Here is a 7,080-nt window from a genome sequence, read left to right as displayed (position 1 = left end):
CCCCAGACTCAGAAGGCACATCTTGTACCGTTGTGTCTCTGACACTCTCAAGAACTCTATGGGGACAGACAACAGATCAGGGGCTGCCATGGAGGCAGCAGGAGGGAGTCTAGGGGGTAAAAGAGCTGAGCTGTAAGCCGATTGTGAATCTGCTCATGTGTAACAACTTCTAAGACTCTACACCCCCAAAAAAGTCCATTTTGTATGCAAATCTTTAAAATAACTTTAAAACTAATTTTTAAGAGTAAATAGATAACTCTGAAAGACGAGGTCCCCTGCTGACATTGCACCGAAGCCACACAGAGGGAGCAGGCCTCTGGGGCTGGGCTGCAGTTTCGGGGACAGGGACTGCCTGCCTCCCACCACGGGACCCCGCACAACAGGAACACCTGGAAAGAGAAAGCCTGGGCGCCTCCCCCTTCATTGGTCACTAGCAACATCCAGGTCCCAGGGCAACCACCTGCCTGCTACCAGGTCTGAAGGAGAGGAGACATGCCTCACGACACCGCCCACGGGGTGCACTGGCCTGACACTCTGTTCCCTCTAGGGACACTCAGAGCAGACTTATGTCCATCACAGCGGCACCTCGGTGGGCGCCCCCGTCTTCCTTCCATTCCTGAAGGAAACTTGCTGGACGCAGCTCCAAGTGGACCAGACGCGTCTGCAAAGCCAAGGTCAGTGCCTGCCGGGCTGCCCTGAAGAGGGGCGGAGTCTGGCCCAGGTACCCACCCCCTGCCCTAGACAGGCTCCGAGCCCCGCAGCCTGCAGCCCTCCTGCCCCTCTGCAGCCCCCGCCACACGCACCCTGGCTGAGAAGCCTTCCCCCTTTCTTTCATCTGGAAGACGCTCAGAGCACCTCAGATGCCCCTCTAAGGCCACAGTGTCAGTCAGGAGAAGCATTGCAGGAGCAGGGCCTCCCTCTACCCACCCGCTCCCAGGCACACTCTGATTTCTAACCCAAGCCTTCAAAACACACCCCGCAGTGGAAAGTCACAGCAGCATAAACAGCACCTTCTACTCGACCTCTCGGGACCTCACTACCACACCCGGTGCGGGGGGCCGCGGGGGGGACCCAAGTCATCACAGGGTCTTGAACGTGGAAGCGGCAGGCCGACGAAAGCGAACCCTCCAGACAGCAGAGAGATAGACCCATTCCGACGCTGCCGGCTCGAAGATGGAGAAAGGGCCACGAGCCCAGGAAGGTGGGCGCCTCGTAAAGAGGTTCTCCCCCAGGGCTCAGAAGGACCCAGCCCCCTGACACCTTCGTGTTACCCACTCACCTCCAAAGCTGTAAGAGAACTGTGTGTCTTGTTTGAAGCCTCTGAACGTGTGATGATTTGTTACAGCAGCGGCAGGAAACTCACACATTCAATTCACTGAGCGGCTGGAGGGCTGGGTACCACTCCTTTCACCTCTGGTGGCGGCACCTGGATTTGGCTCTGGGAAACCGCCCTTCCATCATCTTCAATCCAGGCGTCAGGAGAGGCCAACATGAGTGTCAGAGTGGCCCCAGGGCCCCGGGTGGTCAGATCACAACACATTTCCCCCTGGGCAGCGGTTGGTTCAGGAAGGGCCATGCGGACTCCTTCTGCAAGGAGCTCAGCTGGCGGGTGTGCATGGGGACTCAGGGTGGCTGTTTCCGTCCGCAGGTGGGAGGGTCTGCTGAGAACGAGGACAACGTGGAGGAAGACAGTGGAGTCAGGGGACAGGTTGTAGATGGCATCATTCCAATGCCTGGATCGGGCCACACCAGTTACATGTGCCAGCCGTCCCCCCAGGAGCTTGAGTTAGTAGGTGTTGAGTCAGTGGGTGTCTGTGATGGCAATAAAGAGGAATGTAGCCGCCCACTTCTACAGCTTTTGTGCAAGGGCTCCTTCGAGCTGCACTCTGTCTGCCCGCCCTTTAGAACTCAGTTAAAACTCCACCCCCCAGGACACCCCTCTGATCCCCAGACAGTGCTGTTTCCCCGGACATTCCCAGAGCGTGAGGCTCGTTCACTGGACGAGAACACCCTTCACAAGGCTTCGGCTGCGGTCAGGTTCGCAGGTCTATCCGCCCTCGTGTAACCTGCCCTTGGACCGTGCCTTGTGCACCTTTCACCCCCTGCCCCACCACCAGCAGCTGGCCTTGGCTCACAGGGGCAAAAATGTCTACTAAATGCAACTCTGGTAGAAGGAAACAGAATGATGATGCACCAGGACAGCTGGGGGCTCCTGACAAATCAGCCAAGACTGGCCCCCCTTTCTGCCCTGGGCTGCTGTTCTCAAGGACAGGGCGAACGAAGCCTTCGGCGCCGTGGGGTCTGCGGAGAACAGCATTCCATCGTCACTGCCAAACTGCGGACAGTGAAATTCTGATCCCCGAGGCACAGCGTGGAGGCCTCACTTGGCACTATACCGTGTGCGCATCAAACAATTACGCGGAACACACAGGGTGCTTTAAATGCTGCGGAAACGGCAGCACAGACACCCTCCTAAACACGGCAGAGGCACTGTTCCCCACCTGCCAGGCAGCTCTAGGGATCCGAACACGAACCGGCCATTTGCTGTCCTTCCAGGACACCGCAGGCCTCGCACATCCCGCAGCATGCGTGCAGGGCCCAGGGCCCAGGGTGCACGACCCCTGCTCCACTCCTGGACACGGACTCTGAAACGGCACCTCCTCTCTCCCTCCTGAATCCGACGGCCGTGGCGAACTTAAGATGCCCAAACCGAACCCGGGATTCCTCGCCAAGTTGCTTTCCACCAGGCCTCGTGGCAAAGACAGGCCCCACCATTCATCCAGTGGGTGGGGCAGCCCTGGAAGCCCTGGTCTCAGGCTCCTCTGTGCCTCCTCCCAGCCGTGAACCTTTTATCAAGCGTGGTCTTCCCTGCCTCCAAACCCCGTGTGGGTCCACCTGCTGCTTCCCCCTCCAGCCACACCAAGCCCCAGCCGGCAGCGTCCCAACCGCCTCTCGGGTCATCCCAACGCCTGCGCTAACCAGGCCTTCCCACCGCACCCCCAACCCCCCCAACAAAACGACCCCAGCGTGGGCCGCCTGCCTGGGTCACCACGTTCCCGCCACACGGTGCCTTTGTCTAGTGCACAAGCAAGGTCAGGGTCTCCACCCAAACCAGTCAGGAGAGGACGGTTCACTCTCAAAACAGGCGGATCTCAAGTCCCGATGGCTTTACGGACACGGTTTGCGTCTCACTGGTAAACTCAGCGAGGACCAGGCACCCCTCGCCAGCTGAACCCACGTTCTCCGAGGCCGTGGAGGCTGGGAAGAGACACGAGCGAGCGGGACTGCAGCCAAGGGCTTCAGCTGGGGAGCGACAGACATCGTGTTTCCTCACAGTCCCAACAGAGACACCGCCTCTCCGGGAGTCTAAATTACGACAGGAACGGGGGGTTGTAGATCATGTAGCCAGGGGGCCCACGAGGGGGTGACTTTGCACACAGAGCTGAGCACTGAGAAGGAGACAGCTGTGTGGAGGTGGAGGTGGAGTGTGGAGTGTGGAGGACCAGCCGTGCTCAGGGGCCCTGAGACCCTCAGTCCTGGGGCAGAAGCAGGTCCCCTCAGGCAGATGTCCCCTCACTGGGACAACATCTCGTGTCCTCTCGGACCCCCAGAGCTAAAGTCATGCCTTCCCCAAACCACTTACTGAGTGGCCCTGTGTCCCCAAGCCAGAGAGAGTTCTAGGCACTGAGATTCGAAGAAAGTGCTACTGCTTACTGTTACACAATCATTTTAGAAGCTGAGTTGGCTAGGGGCGCCTGGGTGGCGCAGTCGGTTAAGCGTCCGACTTCAGCCAGGTCACGATCTCGCGGTCCGTGAGTTAGAGCCCCGCGTCAGGCTCTGGGCTGATGGCTCGGAGCCTGGAGCCTGTTTCCGATTCTGTGTCTCCCTCTCTCTCTGCCCCTCCCCCGTTCATGCTCTGTCTCTCTCTGTCCCAAAAATAAAAAAATAAAAAATGTTGAAAAAAAAATTAAAAAAAAAAAAAAAAAAAGAAGCTGAGTTGGCTATAAATACCAACATTTTAAAAATAGGCATATTTTTGCTTATGACTCAGCAACTGTACTTTCAGAAAATGATCAAAGTTATGCCCAAGCATTTAGCTATGGGGAAATTAATTGATGCTTCACTTTTAATAGAAATTGTCCCAAAACAGGAGGATACTGAGGGTCTGTCTGAGAACATCTATTAAATAGAACATTCTTCAGGCATTAAAGATAATATTCTGGGAGACTTTTTGTGCATGGAAAGCTATTCACAATTTGTGATCGAGCAAGTTAATACATTCAATTTAAACTCAGAGAACATCTGATTCAGAGTATCACAATACCAGATAAAGAAGCAAGAGCCAGCAACGTGCCATTCCAAGAAGCCCACTTAAATATGAAGGCAGAAATAGGGTAAAAATACCGAGATGGAAAAAGATGGGCCGTACGAACACTAATTGAACGGAAGTTGGAATTAATGTATTTGTAGCAAAGCAGACTTTAGAACAAGGAGTCTCGCCAGGGATGAAGGACATTACACAAAGATACGAGGTCAATTACTCAAGAGATATGATCCTGAATGTGGATGCAGCTAATAAAAGAACTGTAAAATATGTGAAGCGAAAGCTGATTGGGTTGAAAAGAAAAATAGATAAATCCGTAATTATAGTTGGAAACCAGAACACTTTTCTCTTTGTAATCAATGGAACGAGTAAACAGAAAATCAGTAAGATACAGAAGAACGGAGCGGCAATCCCTACCAGCCTGGTTTAATTAACACAGAACAGTTCACCCAATAACAGCAGAACATATATTCCTTTCAAGGGCACATGAAACATTCACCAAAAGATAGACCATATTCTGGCCCGTAAAATGAACTTCAACACCTCAAAATATTTTTTTTTTTATTAAATTTTTTTTTTCAACGTTTTTTATTTATTTTTTGGGACAGAGAGAGACAGAGCATGAACGGGGAGGGGCAGAGAGAGAGGGAGACACAGAATCGGAAACAGGCTCCAGGCTCCGAGCCATCAGCCCAGAGCCTGACACGGGGCTCGAACTCAACGGACCGCGAGATCGTGACCTGGCTGAAGTCGGATGCTTAACCGACTGCGCCACCCAGGCGCCCCAACACCTCAAAATATTTAAAATGTCCCCCAATTTGGAAACTGAAAGGCGTGCGTCTCAACAACCTAGGGGTCAAAGAGGAAAGCACAAAGGGCATGAGAATTATTTTCCATTGAATGAAAATAAAAACACAACGTACAAAAATATAAACTTCAGGGGTGCCTGGGTGGCTTGGTTGGTCAAGTGTCCGACTCTTGGTTTTGGCTCAGGTCATGATCTCATGGTTCATGAGTCTGAGCCTCGTGTCAGGCTCTGTGCTGACAGTATGGAGCCTGCTTGGGAATCTCTCTGTCTCTCTCTCTCTCTCTGCCCCTCCCCTGCTTGTGCACTCGCTCTCAAAATAAATAAACTTTAAAATACATATATATAAACTTTTATATTATATTCAATATACTTAAGATAATGATGTGATTGGAGTAAATCTATCCGTTTGCTAGCTATTTGCTTTTTGTCTCCTCTGTTCTTTCTGTTTTCTCTCTTTTTCTATTTCTGGACTGAGTGTTCTTTATACTTTCATTTTACCTCTACAACTGGCCTATTAGTTATACTTTTTAAATTGCTTCGAGGATTGTTGTGCCTTAAGAAGACTCAGTGACTAGGAACCCAGATTTGCCAGAAGAGGAGGTGGAAGTAACTGTTCACTAACTGTTCACTTATGACAAAACCCTCTATTCTGGGGGGCGAATCCACAAGGGATTCCAAGCCCTAACCACCTCCACCAATGTGTGTGGCAGGGTCCAATTTGCACGTAAAATTGCCAACCAGCTTTGCAGCCTGGAGGCGGCATATTCGTATTGACAAAGGGGCCCTGCCACAGTGAGGTTTCCAGGGCTGGCCACGGCCCGTCCACCTCGCCCGGCCCTCCACGCGGCAGCCTCGCACGGCAGGCTGGACCGGACCCAGGGGAAGCGGGTCCACAGGAAAGGTCTCCCTTCTGCCCCCCTCTGCTGCTTCTGCCTCGAGCACAACGGGAAACACCTAGCTGCTCCATTTCTGCCCACAAGGCAGCAGGGCATCCGTCATCACTCTCCCAGGGAGGGCAATGGGTTCTGCTTTGTTGCACAGCAGAATCTTCAAGGATGAATCGGGCCAGTTCTCTCCATTTCCAATGTCAGTGAGCGGAGCTCAGACTTGCATAACAATGCTCGCGTGGTCTGAGTATTCAAAAGGTGAACACAATTCTCAAAGACAAGGAAAAAGATAATTTCCCAACTTCCAATTAATCAACAAAGGCAGGTTCTTTCTTCTTTGTTGCTGGGATCGCTGAGCAATCATGAAGCTCTACAGAGCAGCTAAAAATAAATATCTTTCCCTTAACAATAGAGGGAACGGAGCATCGATAACACACCGACACAGTCTCATTAAGAACATGATCCACTGCTGTGAAAATCTAAGAGGATGAGTGGACTCCTCAAAAGCTCTGCTTCTCAATTATACACCCACCCGTCCATCCAGTATTCTGATAAAACTCCAACCCCAAGATTTTCCAACAATGGTGCCATCCACGCATCCCAGAATGCAACCCTCCAGGTCGTGCCCAAATGTTCTTCCAAGTGTCTGGAGCAGACTTGAGTCCTCTCCCTGCTCTGTGGGGCTCGGCAGCAGCCATGAGGCGACTCGGGGTCTTGTGTCCCCAGCCCAAGGTGAGAACCCACGTCCAGAGCAGATGATAGGGCCAGGTTCCAGTCACAGGCAGGCACCAGGCCCGTCAGGTGCCCTCTCTGGAACGTTACTTGTAACCAGACGGCGAAGCCCTGACTCTACCCCACTGCAGGCCCGACACCTGCTCTGTGGGGCTCGGCAGCAGCCATGAGGCGACTCAGGGTCTTGTGTCCCCAGCCCAAGGTGAGAACCCACGTCCAGAGCAGATGATAGGGCCAGGTTCCGGTCACAGGCAGGCACCAGGCCCGTCAGGTGCCCTCTCTGGAACGTTACTTGTAACCAGACGGCGAAGCCCTGACTCTACCCCGCT

The sequence above is a fragment of the Neofelis nebulosa genome, chromosome 13 (genome assembly GCF_028018385.1).
Source record: "Neofelis nebulosa isolate mNeoNeb1 chromosome 13, mNeoNeb1.pri, whole genome shotgun sequence".
Taxonomy (NCBI): domain Eukaryota; kingdom Metazoa; phylum Chordata; class Mammalia; order Carnivora; family Felidae; genus Neofelis; species Neofelis nebulosa.
Note: the sequence above shows the minus strand (reverse complement) of the source record.